Here is a 16,436-nt window from a genome sequence, read left to right on the forward strand (position 1 = left end):
TTTAAGAACCATAAATACATAGTTGAATAAAAAGTACAACGTTTAGTTTGGTTATATAGCCCGACTAAGCTAATAACTTCCCACGCCTATTGTAAAATAATGCAAAAAATAAAATTATCAAATCAAGTACCTTAACGTGGTAAACATTTTATTTATACAAGAAATTATCAGTTTTATACCATATATTTATTGTTGCATTTAACAAGAAAAATAATTCATAAAGGGTTTGAGTAGAACGTGCGATTGGATAACTTAAAATTATACAACGTTTCGGTGCATAAACACAAATCCTCGTCCGAACAGGAACACCACTGGAATATCGTATTTCTTTTAGATTATGTTGTCTGTCTGTTGTTTTTGATTAAGCACAAAACTAAACACAAAGAGCTATCTGTGCTATGCTCACCACGGGTATCGAAACCCAGTTTCTAGCATTATAAATCGGTAGACATACAGCTGTACTACTGGGAGACATGTCTGTCCAAGTCTTCAGTGATTGCTTAGTGTTTTAACTAATCCAACACTAATACGCTAATATGCAGCATGTTTATCAGATCTGTTTTTTAACCTACCATAGCGTTTCATGCTAGTATGAAACCTTCTCAGTGCAAATTCAGTTTTTGTCCTGGAGTGAGTGTGGACAACTGGTACATGAATTGTTAAACAAAAAAGTAATTAAAGGTTATTGTAACAACATAATACTTGTGATTCTATGCTTTACATCCAGAACTACGTTGTGTTTCACGTAAATTGGTTCTAAACTTCATGTGAAAAACGCTCGTTAGTAAACGTTTCAATAAATGAATGTAAGTTCGTCTTTCATACATGAAACATGTGCTATGCATTTTTCATCTTATTGTATTTAAATGCTGTGAATTAACAGCTACACTAAAAACTAGTTGAGACTTACATTACAGGATTAGAGAAGTTTTGAAATCTATATACCAGCAATGCTTTGTAGCTTGTTACTTCGATGACGTATTCTTTTTCTACAATGCGATAGTTGTAATTTCTAGAATTAAAGATTTCCTACAAATTCGGTCACACAAGTAAATATCAAAGGAAAATAAACTGAAATTAATTAAAGATGATTAGTTATTTAATAGGGAAACGAACGTGAGGAGCCAAAGTCGATTTTAAACGTGTAAGCAAAATTTAGCCACATACAAGGCAAATAACAAAACTAACGTCAAACTTAGTATATGTTATTAGCTTTGATAACTCTGTCAATCCTACAGTGAAGCTCTATACCGTAATTATATTTGTTTGTAACGAAGGTGACTTGGGTAGTGTACTGTTAACATTATTGGCATTGTTTTCCTTTAACAGTTTAGCAGCCCTGCTTTGCAACCCATGGCCACGTACCTCATTTAAATCACCACAGCCCCCAAAAATCGTGGAATAAAATTCTTTAGATCTTCACTAATGTTGTAGCTTAGACTTGGTTTAATGTTTTTGATAATTCATTGACCATTTTGTAGGACTTCATCCAATATTGGGTTGAATAAACTTTACTATGATTTGACATAAATTCCACAAAGTGTTAAATGGTATCTCGTTATATTAGAGCCTGTTCGCTTAGATGTATGGTCTAAATTTGGTTCACAGATGATATGAAAGTATTATAGAGGCGAATATAATACTTAGTCTGTTATTCATCCTGTGAGTATTCTGACTAAAATAGAAGAATGGCTTTATTGTTGTGCATTTCAAATCATTTACGGACAAAAGGAACATGGCAAATTGTTGCATTATCATCTTGAGAGAGTAACTCAGATGCGACTCATCAGACCAAAACACATGATTTCAGTCATTACTGCCTACAATTTGTGCTCTAAGTAGCTTTTAAAGCCGTGATTTCCTGTTGCGTTGTAAACCAGCAGTACTTAGACTAGTTTTAGGTTGCTATATAACAGTTTTTCTAATGATGCTTCTAATGACGTACGTAAAGGTAATTCACACTCAGTCCTTCGTGAAAGGAATCGGTCAACTGTAGCACAGTCTGACATCTATAGTGATTTTTAAAGCTTCTCCAGTCGTTTTTATAACTCGGTCAAATCACCAGCAGTTCTTGATAAATTCTAATGACAAATGTCTTTGGACAACTGGTCGAAGAAATTGTTTTTGATAACAACGCTCCTGCTGAACAGTCTCCCGTTAAAGTACCACTTTAGAAGTCGTAGAAAATTGTGCTCTTACAGGTTATTTTACAGTCTGACTATAATATAATTACAGTACTCTCGTTAAAGAACTCAAGGAATCCAATAACAGATCATATGATCAATCTTTTTTGTCTTGGAGAGAGGTCCAACTATAGTTGTTAGTCAGAGCTAACAAACTATTAGAGCCAAAGTGTTTCAAATTTAGTTTCAAGTTGTTGGCAAGAACTTCAATTTTGAAAACTTCCGCATTCAAACCTTGGGGTATCACATGTTTAAGTTTGAGTTATTGTGGTACTTAAAGTGATACGTATATTTTGAAATTTATGAAAATTGCTTTCAGTTATTTTCTCTAAGATGAGAACAAAATATGTATCATTTCTTTATGCTATATAAATAAAAGACAGACATAAAAACATTTTTAATAAAAAGAATGTCTGAACAGTAGTGTAATACAATTAGGTTTCAATATGTTTTAGTGTATTTAAGTTTCTTTTTTTATTGTAAGTAAAACTCAAATAATTAAAAGCTGTCTCACGTACTACAATCCTAATGATGAGTGTAAGTTAAACGTTACCTAACGTAGAATATATTATATTTATATATTCTCTTCCTTACGTTTATTGGTCAGGCATAGCATGTCGGTTAGTTTGTCAGATTGCGAGTTAAAGGAGCCAGAGTTCGAGTCGTGAAACCACCAATCATATTTTGCACTTTTAACTGTGGACACATTATAAAAGCTACCGATAATTCCGTTATTCGGTTCAATGAACCGGAAAAAAAAAAAAATTTGTGGCGACAAGTGTTGTTAGGTGGCTGCCTTCCCTTTGGGAAGTAGCTCAAAATTAAGGAAGGTGATACATGAACCAAGAGAGTCTATGTTCTGGCAGTCCAGCTCACATGTGCATAAAATAAGCCTAACTGAAAGTCCAGTTTCTAAGTTTATCCGAGAACAATTATAAGTGTTTATAAGGACTAAGGTATAAACGTAATTTAAAGTTTACCCACCCTTAGAACCTATTTCAACATATATATATATATATCATTCCTATCTGTATGAATGTTTCATATACATGTGTGGATGTGTCATTTATATTTATATAAATATCTTACGTATATATAATTTCATTCATAGTATTATACGATTTACTTATATACTGGAACTGTTAATAACTGCATTTTTTGTATTATCAAGTCAGAAATTGCATACAAACTTACTCGCTCGTAAGACATGGAATAGAATGTTTACCGTTGCTATATTTTGAATTTCGTTTGGCTAAGCTTCTGAAGACGTCATTGAGTGATTAGAAATAATACTTAATTTGTAAGAAACATATATAAGAATGTATTATTAAAGAAAAGAAAAGGCAGAAGAAAAAATATTAAAAAGAAGTGGTTGATTTCCTAAGGGTCACACTCGAAGAAGTCTTACTTGCTAGCAGGCGGTAAACGAAAACGTTCGCCGCATGAAACACTGCATAATTGCCCCCTGTAGTAATTTCAGTCTTGGTTGATGGTTCTCGATTTGCATGTTTTTGCGAAGACGGTCGATAAAGAACCTTATTTCACGCTCATTTCCTCCTGACATCATTTTACTAGAAGAATTCAGATGAATCCACCAGACTACCAATGAGCTAGAAGAATCATTTAGGCTCAGAATTGTCTGGCAGTGAACAAAGGCTTGTAGTCAGTGACATTAGGGGACCATAACGTCAGCAGGTTTCTCTATGCCAGAAGATTAAAGAGAGCTGACGACGTTGGTCTATGCATACAAAGCTTGAATATTGATCCATCGACTAGCTGTAAACATACAGGTTTTTTTCTTATTTCTTTAAAACTCCGCTGAAGAAAAAAAATCTCTTCATGCAGCTCTTGGTAACAACTTTCATGAAACTGCACCTCTGACTTAAGTTTGCCAGACGGTTTAAATAAAAAGAAATTGTGTCTAATGCAGTGAAATTATGAAGTAAAGAACGGCCATAGATAGAAAGTTTTCGATGATACTGGTTTAAGTTTGAAAGATATATTTTAAGCTAGCTTTATGCTTTTATCTCGATTAGTTATCAAAATACTTTATCCTAAAATTAATATTTAATGTTGCATGAATCGTAACACATTTCAACATTTTGAAATCTGTTGAAGAAATCGTTACGAGATAAACGCATTTTTTTGCTATCTCATTTCATATAAATATGTTTCTAACTACCATCCTCCTAATTTTGTAGTAAATTAGTTCAAATATAAGCAAACTAAACATGTATTTAGTCTAGAAGGCCTCCCAGTGGCTCAGCGGTATGTCTGCGCACTTACAACGCTAAAATCCGGATTACGATACCCGTGGTGGGTAGAGCGCAGATAGCCCATTGTGTAGCTTTGTGCTTAATTCAAAACAACAACAATAGTCTAGAAGTTTAAGAGTAAACATATATATCACATCTGTCTCATTTTCAATTGAACTTAGGGTCCAATGTTCGAACTACAATGTACTCTAAAATGGGAATTCACTCTCAAATATATGGGAGAGTGACAGGATGTTATAAGTATGGCAGTTAATCCCACTTATCGCTTAAGAGTCGCCAGGTAGATGGAAAAAACTATTGACTGGTCTTCCCCTTCTGGTCTGCATTTCTGTCTGAACCTCAGAGGTCTTTGACCTGGCCATTCTGCCTTTGTGTCACTAAGGTTTCGTATAAAACACATAGTGCCGTTAACCATTATGAGCAAAATTCAACTCCAGTAGCTATTCACTAATATTTTTAGTATTTCTAGAATGAAGTATCACAGAAGCAGAGCTCCCTGTTATTTTTTATGATATACCACCCCAATCTTCAAAGTGATACATCATCCTTGAATGTTAAAAGGTTTTTATCTCCTCTTCACCCTCAGTGGTTCAGCGGTAAGCTAAAGAACTTATAATGCTAAAAATTCAGATTTGATACCCACGATGGGCACAATACAGCCAATTATTTAGTTTTGCTCTTAAACACAAACTTTGTGTTTTTTCGAATTTGTGCTTTTATTTGATTGCCAACTGTTTAAACTAATTAATTATCCCTACAGTTTTTGCCTCAGTGGTTAATAATAAGGAAAGTCACTAAACCAGCATGTTTAAACCAATATCTGTTCTAGCTTAACGCTTATTCACCTTCTCTGTGTCTTGTTCAATATCATCACGCATATAGATTGTTAAAACTTATATTTGTATTTATTTTTTAATGTGACAATGAAATCTTTGAAGTTAGACAGTAGCCTATTTAACTTGCTATTTTCTATGTTACTTGCATCAACGTAAACAGTAAGAGAAGATATATCTTACTGAACCTTCCAACCAATTAATCATCTTTTCTTTCTTGTCAATACATTCGCAACAGATGCGCAGATCTTGTACTTCTAGTCTACTGCTCTATAACTAAACCGGTCAATAAATTTAATTAAATAGTACTAAAGAAGAACCTGAGACATATTCTCAATGGTTTTTAGGCCTGAGGTGCCATCCTAATTGCAGAAAATGCTCTTGCCATTGTCCCTGCTTAGACCAAACACAACCAGATTAATCACAGCATTCCGTAGCCATTATAAACAGTACAGAATGTCTTACATAAAGCAGAGATGCCAACCATTACAATTTTGGTGTATACATTGACTATACACTCATACAGACAAATATTACGAGTTGTTGCAACTCCCAAATTATTATATATTATACAGGCCTATACAATAAAGTGATAAATTGTTCCCCCAGGGCTTTAAAGGGGTGAAAAGAAAATTTCTAGTGAGGTACAAATAAATTTTGATAATAAATAAAAGACATAGTCCAAATGACTACTTGCGATAATCATGTTTATGCTTGAAATAATAAAAAATATTTGTATCTCCAACGTCTACCAATAGTTTTAGTGCGGTGCTTCTCCATACTGGGTACGTGGGGGAATCCATAGTTACGTCATCAGTGCTTGTCAGCCAATCAGTGCTTGCGTAGATGGGTATTTCTCGTTTTCTAAGCGGCATAGAAACACCAATGCGATCGTTCACGAGATGGAAAAAAAGAGGCCTCGTTTACCAGGTTGTCTTGTTTCTGGCAAATCTAAAAGGACTAAAATCGTGAATCAAAAATTTAGGAAAGAGTATAGTGCAAAATATCTGGTCATTTCATCCAAAGTCAGTGACAGTCATACGTTTTGTCAGTTTGTCACATCGATTTTTCTGTGGCGCATGGCGGGATAAACGATTGTTCCAGATATACAAAATCAGCATCTCACCAACAAAAGGCTGAGACGAAGACAAAAACGATGCAGATAACGACATTTATGAGTAAGAATTCAGAATATGAAACCATAAATGCAGAAGTGATGTTCACGCAATTCGTCATTGCTCATAATTTACCTCTTGTTGTAGCCGATCATGCAGGACATTTATTCAGAAAAATATTCCCAGACTCTAATATAGCGAAAAAATAGGGCTGTGATAGAACCAAAACTACAGCCATTGTACAGATGTTGGGTTGTGAAGATGACAAAATGATTTCAAGCATACACCCTTGTGCAAATTAATTGAAACAAATGGTCATTTTACAATATTTTCAACATGGCAGCCAGTGTAGGCTCGCTGGACCCGCTCATTTCCTTTAATAGTCATTTTTTCACACAGACGGCGTAAGTAGCTGTGTTTTGCAGTATGGTCGATCTATTTTTGGGATATATGACGAACTTTTGAGGAATATTACGTCATTCGAAATTGCGTTAGACTTTTCTCAAAAATGAGGCTATTTGTTTTACTGTTAATCAGTCGTCTTTCATCCGTCATACACAATAGACGTGACTCTTAGAAAGCGTACAAAGATTGTGACACTGCACGAGCACACCGGCATGACTTACAGGGAAATCGCGGATGTTCTTGGTGTTAACCTATCGATCGGCAGCCGTGTGATCAAGGCCAAGGTGAGTACCGGATCTATCAGTCCGAAACGTAAAGGAAGATGTGGCCGAAAAAGGAAAACAACGACAAGAGACGACGCGTACGTGGTTAGGGAGAGTGTGAAAGATCCACGGAAGACAAGTGATGCCATAAAAAGAGATTTGGAGGTCAAAGGAATAAAAGTCAGCTCTTCAACGGTTCGTCGTAGGCTTCTTGATGTCGGTCGAAGGGCAAGGAGACCAGTCAAAAAACAACTTACTAACTCAATTAGGAAAAAACGGTATCAATGGGGTCTGAAATACAAGAACTGGACGCAAGAACAATGGAGGAAGGTGTTATTCAGTGACGAGACTCATTTCTTCGTACAGGGTCAAAGAAGTTTGCATGTTCGCAGATCTCCAGGTGAGAAACTTCGAGAATCTCACATCAATCAGTTCGTAAAACGTCCCTTGAAGAAGATGTTTTGGGGCTTTTTCAGCTACTATGGCGTCGGAGGCTTACATATCGTAGAAGGTATGATGATACAGTACATCGAAGTTTTGCAGAGAAGAGTCGTTCCAGAATTGAAAAAAGAGATTTCCAAATGGATCTGGCATTTTTTTAGCAAGATCTGGCTCCGTGTCACACATCGAAACTTGTGAAGAATTATATGACTACAACGCGAATAAAGGTGCCGGACTGGCCTGGAAACTCTCCGGACTTAAATCCTATTGAAAATCTTTGGTCGATTTGTAAAGAAAGACTTCGGGGAAAAGACTGTACTACGAAAGATAAGCTAATTTAGGCCATAATTGAGGTGTGGCACCACGATCCAAAAATTAGTAAAGATTGCAGTCAACTCGTGGACTCGATGCCAAAGCGGATTAATGATCTTCTGAAAAATAAAGGCGGTCATATCATGTATTAATTTGTGAGTAATTTTTGGATTCTCAGAAATAAAACGCAAAAAATTGAAAAAATCGTAATTTTCCGTCTTGTTTCAATTAATTTGCACAAGAGTGTACTTACTAACAGTGTTTACAGTTTAGCTACAAATGAATCCATAGACATGGATGACTCAAAACTTTATCCAGTGGTTATACGATATCTTGAACCTTTGCTTGGAAAAAATGTTTGTTCTCTTTTGACAATGGTGGAATGGAAAAAAAACTTCAACGGAAGAGAATATTTTCAAGCTTTTGTACCACGAACTGACAAAGAGGAAAATTCCATGGGAAACCTGCCTTAGTTTTTCTTCAGACAATGCCTCAGTTATGTCTGGTATAGGTAAAAGTGTGATGGGACACATCTCAAGACAACAGCCAAGCATTTACTTCATGGGCTGTGCCTGTCACCTCATGAATATTTCTGCCCAGAAAGCTTCCAGAGAACTGCCCTGCCAAGTTTCTGATATATTGATAGATATCTACTATCTTCTGGATTAAAGTGCTAGCAGAAAACAACATTTCAAAGAGTTTCAAGGATTGTATGACAAAGAAATAAGAAAAATTGTACAACTGGTTAACACAAGATGGCTATCACTTGGTGTGTGCCTCAACAGAATATTGGACATGTGGAAGTCACTTGGTGTACCTCAATAGAATATTGGACATGTGGAAGCCATTGAAGAAGTATTTTCACTGTGAAAAGGAAAAAACTAGATTCAAAAGGATTTAAACGTGCAGCTCAGTCAGGCAGCAATACTTTAACAGTCAGGATATCCTCTCATCTACACAGGGACACAAGACAACAGTCTCCAAAAGCAGACAAAGAAACATTTAATATAACTCAATATATGTTTAGGCAGTCTGACCTTGAACTAAAGAAGAGACAATCAATGAAAAAAGAAAAGAAAACAAAAGCTAGCAAGGAAGTGACCAAGAAAAGTTGTGTGCAGAGCAAGTTAGATAAGTTAACAGTTTTCTTGGACAACAAAATGAACTTGTTATTTTGTCTTTTTCTTCAGTCTGCAATTCCACTATTTGAGCAATACAATTTGATATTGCAAAGAGAAGAACCTTGCATACATGTTATGCATGGAACTCTGATTACACAAGTTAAAAATATACTTGTCAGATACATCAAGCCAGAATATCTTGAAGGCAACATCACTGAACTTGACTACAACAATGAATCCTTACACAAATCTGATGAGGCAGTTTCTATTGGAAATGCTGCCAAGGAATGCATTGTTAAATATGAAAAGGACCTGGACCTGATCAGCTTCTACACCAGTATCAAGAAATATTTTATTGCAGCTACAAATTACGTGATGAAACATTTCCCTCTAAATGATGAACTTCTGATTCATGCAGAGGTTGCTGATCCAAAACTGAAAGTCAGCAAAGATTTCTATTCTCTATGCTTCTTCACAGACAGGTATCTTGTCCTTGTCAATACACATGAGCACAACACTATTGACAAGTTGGAAGGGCAATATTTGAACTATCAATTTGATACTTTCTCAGAAATTGTCCTTCAGTTGAATGTTGACAAGTTTTGGGTTCAGCTGTCTACAGTTAAAGAAGGAAATAGCAACCAGAAGTATGACATTCTGTGTAGGGTTATGCTTGGAATTTTTACAATCTTCCATTCTAATGCTGACAGTAAAAGGATATTTAGTTTAGTGACTAAAAACAAAAGCAAGTTCAGACCAAACTTGAGCACCACAGTTTTGAGCAGTATTATAACACACAAGATGTGTATGCAGTCAAATGGACAATGTTGTTATAACTCCCAACCATCCAGAGACATTCTCATGAAAGCAAAGGCTGCAACAGCTGCAAAACTATTACAATAAGTGTTATAAAGATGATATAAACTAGTCCTTACACAAAGGCTTTTTCTGATTACTGTTTGTGCATGTTCAATGTTGTTTTACCAGTATGTTTGTTACTCTGAAATAAAAGACATAATTTCAAAAGAATTTATTAAATTTATTTATTAAATATACAAAACACAGTCATAAATGAGCAATCTATAGCATTAGTAAATAATAATAAAGTTATAATATAATAATAAACAGCTTAGAGACATTGGTCAGGCCTAGTAGCCGCAAATCATAAAAGGCTCTGTCTACAATCATTACGCTCAGTCATTTGAAATAGTTGGCATCTCTGCATAAAGTCATCAATTTATTTTTTCTTACGCTTTTAAGAAAGTTTAAATATTTTTTGCAATACATCTTCGACTCATTTAAATTAATTTTGAATTGTTTTGCAATAATATATTTTTCAAAATGGTTTCAAAATCACAGCAAGGCAAATATTAAAATCTCAAATGTACCGTGTGCAACGTCCATGACATTGTTTGCTGTTTTAAAAGAATAGGAAATTATAAAAACAAAGCTATTTCATCAGCTACTTTTAACTTTAAAATTAATAAAACCTATAAATTATTTAGATTTATTTTTATATTGTAAATAACTGCCGGTTTGGGTTTAAATACTTTCATGATACTAAGAAATCTAATATATTACATAGGATAAATTAATAAACATATAATTCAAAAATAAGAAATCCCACAACCCGAGCACCACCCCTAAAAAAACAGATGGCATAACTTGGGAAAGTTTGTTTGTTTGTTTGTTTGTTTGTTTTAATTTCGCTCAAAGCCATCTCTAATTTAGCAGTGTAAGAGTAGAAGGAAGGCAGCTAGTCATCACCACCCACCGCCAACTCTTGTGCTATTCTTCTACCAATGAATAGTGGGATTGACCGTAAATTATAACGCCCCCACGGCTGAAAGGGCGAGCATGTTTGGCGTGATGGGGATTCGAACCTGCAACCCTCAGATTACGAGTCGAACGCCTTAACCCACCTGACCTTGCCGGGCCAACTCAGGAAAGAGACTGCATTCTAGGGTTTCTTATTTTAGTGACAAATTCTGATGTTTGCCATCTCGATATCAGTAATTAATGTACGCAAAAATATATTTACCAAATAAAAAATTGATAAAGTACTTGAGGTTGTAAATATGTATTACAGTCTATAATATACAGACACTAGTGTTGAGTAAACTTTTAGAGATTAGCATCCGTATTTTATTATGGAACAGCGATAAGTTAACGGACTTACAACGCTTAAATTTGGGGTTCGTTTCCCCGCAGTGGGCACACCAGATAGCCCAACATGGTTTTGTTGAAATGGACAAACAAGTCGTATTTTATTCGAACTTTAATATGTAATGATCTAAAAATGTGTAGTTCCTGAAACTTTAATTTTATGTTGTTTCAAAGACCGAGTTTGTTTATTTGTTTACTCAGTCTGTTTCACGCTTTTGATCATCGGTCCAGCTTTTTACGCTTTTGATATATGAAAGGCGCAATTTTAAGTTTTAAGAAAACAGCTAGAGACAAAGCTGCCATCTTGTGGGAAAGAGTAACATCAAACAATGTAATTATTAAATCTGAAGAACGTACAAGTTTGCTATTATTTTCAATCACTCGATGAGTTAGCGATAAATTTATGGTCTTTGAACGCTAAAATGAGGGGTTCGATTTTCCGCGATAGACAGAACTCAGATATTGTATTTCTTTGAACTAAACCGAGTCACACAAACATACGCACTCGTGCTTTTATTTTTATGATGTCTTTTGCTTCCAAATTAAAAATTAGAAGCTTACGAAGACTTTATAGAAAGCTTTCGGACTGAAAGTAGTGACTTTCACTTTCTTGAGATGTAATATATTCAACTGAATGTAGGAGGAAGTAAATAAATGAACCATTTCGGCATACAGCTCTCGAACCTCTATCCACAAGTGATCATCTTGACATCCAAATATGAATTTAGGATAACAAATGTCTAAAAGGCATACCGAAAATTACGTTTTCAATATCCCGAAGAAAAATAACTTTTAGTAAGTTTGGTATATTAGAATATTGATATAGATCTTGACTTTCCAACAATGGCATCATAATAAAGTGTTTGAAAAGTGGTATATACTTTTTGTACTCCTGGTGTTTTGTATGTAAAACACTTATTGTTAATTCATTTCTATAATTAATATATTATATATCTATTCGCCCCGAAAAGGTTGGTGGTATTGTTGTAATTCACAAAGCGACCCAGAGTTATCTGTGCTCTTTCTTCCACGAGTATTGAAACCTGGTTTCTAGCATTATAACTTCATAGAAATACCGCTGTTCCACTGGGAGTTCCTGAAAAAGACGCTTACTTAAATCTCAAAAAACATAAAATAATTTCATGTTTAGCTTTATAAGTTGACTTATTACGCTAAGTTTAAAGAGTCTAAGTAAATAGTTATGTTTAATTACTACGATGTTTACCTTTCTATAAATGTTTTCACAACTGCTTGTCTAGAGCTTGTTTCTTGCTGATTTGAAACTTTACGTAATATATTTATTTCAAGTAATATATTTACCATATCGATAAACGAAAAATGAATATAGATAGGTCGCTCTTTCAGTCCTATTGCTGACACATCCTAGTTGACATATTCACCTAATACTACAACGTCAAGGTTCAATAAAATTTGATTTTAGGAAATACAAAGGCAGAAGAGGTCATCATGCGACCAACTAGTTCCTTCTTAAAACTTGTAGACTAAAAGGTCAACAACGCTTAAAAGTCTAGAATTAGACATTTTTGTAACACACAAACTATATTTTTGGTAAAATACATTATTTCCAATTTGTAATGATACGTACGAAAATAAATCACATCATTTCAAACACTTATATTAAAAATTTGTTCGCAAATAAGAAATCACATTACAGTTAACGTTTAATGTTACTAATTCACCAAAGCATTAAATACTTGTCATGTAAAGTTTTATAAGAAAAATAAGTTAATCACACTCTTAACAGGACCTTCAATTATGTAAATCAAGTGATATTCTTTCACATTATATAAAACTAACATTACTGTTTATCATTACAACAATAATGTAAAACCACAAACTTGACAAGCATATTGAAACATTTATTAACAAAACTTAACACACACTAATATATTATAAACACCTTAACTTCATACGGCTCTTGTACATTGTGCTCATATGACTATTTTACTTAGATTTTATATTTTTCATTTGTCTAACAATATATGAAAACAAAATTTATCATGAGACATCACACTAACGACACTAAAGGATTCAAACGTGTGAACTGTACTCAAACGTAATTATTTTGTGACACCATCAGTATTATTTGCTGAAATTGCATGTTGAATGAGTGAGATTTCAGTTTGTATGCTAAAAAAAAAAATAGTTTGACTATGTCAAAACAGATATTTTACTCACATATAGTTTGAAACAATGTACAGTAGCGTGAATAATCTTTTCACTTAAAAATCATACAAATCAATGTTCACATTAAACATCCAATTTCAGATATTTACATCTCTATCTTAGTCTCTTATAATAAATTACACTCATAAATATCAGTTTCTACTAGGTATGTCTGAACATCTAATACTATTATCCATTTATGTTTTTTTATACAAAACTCGTGTTTCATTATAGCCCAATATTCTGTCATTAATATATTTAAGTAAAACCACAGACTTAAGTATCACAAATACTGAAACATTTATTAACAAAATATCAAGTTAGAAAGAGACAGTTTATCATGTGTGTTTTTTTTTCTTGTAGCAAAGCCACATTTGGGCTATCTGCTGAGTCCACCAAAGGGAATCGAACTTTTGATTTTAGCGTTGTAAATCCATAGACTTATCGCTGTACCACTCGGGAACGACAGTTTATCATAAATAATGTGCAAACAATATACTTGTTTGTTTTTGAATTTCGCGCAAAGCTACAAGAGGCCTATCTGTGCTAGTCATCCCTAATTTAGCAGTATGAAACTAGAGGGAAGGCAGCTAGTCATCACAACCCACAGTTAACTCTTGGGCTACTCTTTTACCAATGAATAATTGGATTCATTGCAACATTATAATCCCCCACGGCTGAAAGGGCAAGCATGTTTGGTGTGACGTGGATACAATATACTTTCGAAGCTTTTAAGAACAGAATCCCAAAAAACACTTAAGAAAATATTTCAGTTTTGTTGTTTCTTATGATAAAAGATATAGTTTACGTGAAAAGCTGATTTTTTCATATTTTATAAATGCATCATATTTACTGTTTATCATTACAGAGTACGCTTTACATCTAAAACAGGTTTTCATGTCACTGAATGTAAGAGTCAGTAAAAAAAACGAATTTGTCTGTTCTTTCAGGCACGGCATTGCCAGGTGGTTAAGGCATTCAGCTCATAATCTGAGGGTCGCGAGTTCGAATCTCCGTCACACCAAACATGCTCGCCCTTTCAGCCGTAGGGGCGTTATAATGTGACGGTCAATCCCATTATTCGTTGGTAAAAGAGTAGCTCAAGATTTGGTGGTGGGTGGTGATGACTAGCTAGCTGCCTTTACTCTAGTCTTACACTGCTAAATTAGGGACGGCTAGCGCAGATAGCCCTCGTGTAGTTTTGGGTGAAATTCAAAAACAAACCAAACCAATCTATTCTTCCACTTTACATAATGATACACAAAAGTTACAAATACAGGGTGTTCGGAAAGTCACTGTGCACGTATATATTTATTAACAGACATGTTTCAATATAGAAATACAGGAAGTAAATATGAATGACAATTATAAACAATGTTGAAAGTGACCCACGTTGGCATCAATACAGGCATGGATCCTTCTTATTTTGTTTCTAAACACAGCTATCAGTTGCTAGCTTGAAATAGACTGAATAGACATGTGATTACAAAACTGCACGGTGACTTTCCGAACACCCTGTATAATAGGATGTTGAGCCATGACGAAACACGAGCTTTGTATAAGAAATATAAGCGGAGGCTAGTATTCGATATTCGAACAGAACTATTATATATTAATATTATGAATGTAATTCATCACAAAAGACTAAGCTAGACATGTAAATGTCTGAAATATGAACCTTAGCCTAACCACTGACTTGCAACTGATGATTTGTGTTTTTTAAGTGAAAAGATAATTCATGCTGTGTAATCCATAAAGCCAAACTAATGCAACACGTGTGTAAAGTGAGAGAGTAAGATTATATATCAAATTATTGCATAATATTTAGAGATGTAATAAGGAAAAATTCGAATCTTTTTAGTATAGATATTTCAGAAAAATATATCTCATTCATCCGATGAACTATGGTAACTTTGTCCTTAGTAGCATCATCTGCGTATAGTAACACTATCTTACGAAATATTTTGGAATAACCCATTTATATTTATACACAATACATACAAATATAATAAATAAAAATAACAGTTTTACTTATAAAATACAGACATTGATGACATGTTGAGATACCCTATGATGAGTCCATCATCCTATTGAACTATCAGTTTACAGAAACATCATCCGCCTATACAAACACTATCATTAGTAACACTGTCTGCCTGTAGAATCACCGTAAATCCTTTGTAAAACATTGTTAAAATTTCAATTATGAAGCAAAACTGTAATTGTAATAAAATAATTTTAGGCACTGGCAACTGTAAATACAAAATTAAGTAAATTACATAAAATTATTAATTTTAAAACTTTGATTCTTACAATAAGGTTCATATCGATTGATCAACATTACCTAAAAGTAGTTTGCATGCAAACTATCTGCAAACTCAACATACTCTCCGTTTCCACTTTGTGGAACTTTTGATGCCACTCCTCCCTAAGACAGTAGCGCCCTCTGGCGTATATTACGTAACATTTATTTAACCACCTGGCGGCATCCTTTGTCTTTTACATAACAGTTGCGTAACCCCAAGCTGTAACGTCGTTTGGGTGTCCAACAGGCCCCCTAAGTATTTAATTACAAGGTTAACTAATATTTAACAAAACCCAACAGAAGTGTATACGAGTTTGACATACCAGGTGTGGAGCGAATACTTGATATTTATATGAATACGTTATGAAAATAGGAAAAATGCTACGTATATGAAAAAGAATACATAGGAATGCGTTCAGGAATATTTCTCAAGTAATATACAACAATTTTACTTTATGAAATAAAGACACTTTGGACGAATAAGAACATTTCTATACCTTTATATATTTTTTTAATTAAATAATAAAGTTCTAGAACAAAAATATATTTTTAAAGGATACTTATAACGTTTATAAAGAACAACAGTTAGGCTCTCAAATGTCTTGTTAATGAGATAGCAGTGATTAGATCTGAGGGTTTTCTCTTCGATGTTAAACAAATCTTCAATGAGGCCAGAAGATGCTGAAACACTCAGGTAGCGCTTGGGTAGTAGTGATAAGGTATAAAAGGCTTTCCTCATATATCTTCCAATAATCTAGAAGTTTTCTTTCTTCAAGAAAGTAAAGACCATTGAGCAAAGTGTTGATCTCCGTATCCTCTGAAGTTTCTA

At 34.2% G+C, this 16,436-nt stretch overlaps 1 protein-coding gene and 1 long non-coding RNA gene across 8 annotated transcripts in view; one reads left to right on the plus strand and one right to left on the minus strand.

The window, feature by feature from the left end:
• The window catches only part of LOC143229316 (LIM domain-binding protein 2-like), a 93,064-nt gene that overhangs the window by 20,036 nt on the left and 56,592 nt on the right, over positions 1 to 16,436 (plus strand). The window lies entirely within an intron of this gene.
• LOC143229318 (uncharacterized) overlaps positions 11,329 to 16,436 on the minus strand; it is a 30,856-nt gene continuing 25,748 nt past the window's right edge. The window contains exon 5 of the long non-coding RNA XR_013015786.1: positions 11,329 to 12,211. This is a non-coding gene — a long non-coding RNA (uncharacterized LOC143229318). The remainder of the gene's footprint in view (positions 12,212 to 16,436) is intronic.

The sequence above is a fragment of the Tachypleus tridentatus genome, chromosome 10, assembly GCF_004210375.1.
Source record: "Tachypleus tridentatus isolate NWPU-2018 chromosome 10, ASM421037v1, whole genome shotgun sequence".
Classification (NCBI taxonomy): Eukaryota; Metazoa; Arthropoda; class Merostomata; order Xiphosura; family Limulidae; genus Tachypleus; species Tachypleus tridentatus.